Source organism: Etheostoma spectabile, chromosome 3 (genome assembly GCF_008692095.1).
Source record: "Etheostoma spectabile isolate EspeVRDwgs_2016 chromosome 3, UIUC_Espe_1.0, whole genome shotgun sequence".
NCBI classification, from domain to species: domain Eukaryota; kingdom Metazoa; phylum Chordata; class Actinopteri; order Perciformes; family Percidae; genus Etheostoma; species Etheostoma spectabile.
In genome coordinates, this window is record NC_045735.1 from 28,365,000 (window position 1) to 28,366,598 (window position 1,599).

Consider the following 1,599-nt stretch of genomic DNA (forward strand, 5'->3'; position numbering starts at 1 on the left):
TTCAAAACAGTATCCGGACTAAACTTTGACACATGCCCATCTATGATCCAGAACATCCTCTGATCTTAACTATTAGTCAAAATAATTCACAATTTCTGCCTTGTTAACTAAAAACGTATGTATAATTTGACACAAATGAGGTTTGTTGACCATGAATTTCAAGAATGAGTGTAAAACATTATGAAACCAGCTCAAGTTTTTAAAAAAGCCCCAAAAAGTGACAAATAAATCAGAAAAAAAGAAAGACGAAAAAACATCAGAAAAGCACAAAAACAAATTCAATTTTCACCTGGAAGGGCAAGTTCATGGTTAACGGGAAGACAACACAAGGGTAAACTCTAAATAAGTCACGGATTAATTTGACCCAAGGGATACCAGAGGGTCCCAGAAGTGAAGAAAACACAAGGGTTAAGCACGCAATACTCATCACAACTAGCAGAAATCCTATATGACTCATTCTTTCATTCTCTATAGGTCAACCATGGGTGAGGAACACAGTTTTTTTCTTCTTGGCCAGTCAGGCTTTGCTTTTTATTCAGGCCAATTTGCATTTTGCACGTGACAGCAAACAGTTCTGATTTAAGTTGAGAGGCTGTTGGTCATGTAAAGCTACATCATTAACAAAGCCAAGCCTAAAATGCAAAAGTGTTTTGTGTCAATATTAGCTTATTTGGGCACACCTTCCTGACACACCATGGTGGAAAGGGTGGGGAGTGGGGGTTAAAGAGAGAGCACGCATCTATGCTGTTATTTTGTTTTATTGCTTACAGACCAGTAAATCTGCAAATTCCCAAACTGCGTAACAGATTGTGACGCTTTTAGATTCATTGCACAGCTGGGCCTTTTCTATCTACTCCCTCTTGAATGATCAGCTACTGAAAATGTGCAATGTATGTACCCTGTCAGTTAATATTCCAGTGCATGCAAGCGACTAAAAAGGTGATGATGGTTCTGACACAAAACCATAACAGCGACATGTCAGAAAATCTTGGAATGAGTTCCAACTCCTGTTTTATCACAGAGCAATTCCCAATCGGTGATAACATGGCGCCGAACATGCAGCAAATAAACACATATTTAAAGTGGAAGTTTACTGGTCACAGAGTCCTGCTCAGCTTGTAAAAACAGTTGTATGTCTTCTGTGGCTCTGAAAGGAGCTTCCTAAGGCTGTGCATAAACCAAGCGCTCTCTCGTTTACTCCTCATATAATAAACACTCACCAGTTCACTCTGTAGTGAGCAGTACATTTAGAATTCAGACACTTATGAATCATTTTGCGTCTATAAAATGCAATGATTGCTATATGGATTCATGGCATGAAATAGTGTCCTAGAACACAACTCTTTTGCCCTATTGTTGGTACGTTTGAAGGCACTAAACATTGCGAAAATTTCACACTCCAAATTTAGACACTATAAAACGACAGGGAATTTAGTGCACTACATATTAAATGTTATGGGGATTTGTATTTAAAGGAGTGGGTATTAACCAGTTAGGTAGGGTCTATTATGGTTGTATTATGGGGAAAACAGGGGGCAGTGTTTTAGGGTTTTGACTTGAGACTAAAAGTCATGATATTGCCGCCTGTGCTGCTTTGAT

At 38.6% G+C, this 1,599-nt stretch overlaps 1 protein-coding gene across 1 annotated transcript in view; it reads right to left on the reverse strand.

Moving 5' to 3' along the window:
- Positions 1 to 6: 6 nt before the first annotated feature.
- sptssb (serine palmitoyltransferase, small subunit B) overlaps positions 7 to 1,599 on the reverse strand; it is a 5,507-nt gene continuing 3,914 nt past the window's right edge. Inside the window, exon 2 of the mRNA XM_032512247.1 lies at positions 7 to 1,599. This exon is cut by the window's right edge and continues 747 nt beyond it. The gene's annotated coding sequence lies outside the window, so the exon portion shown is untranslated.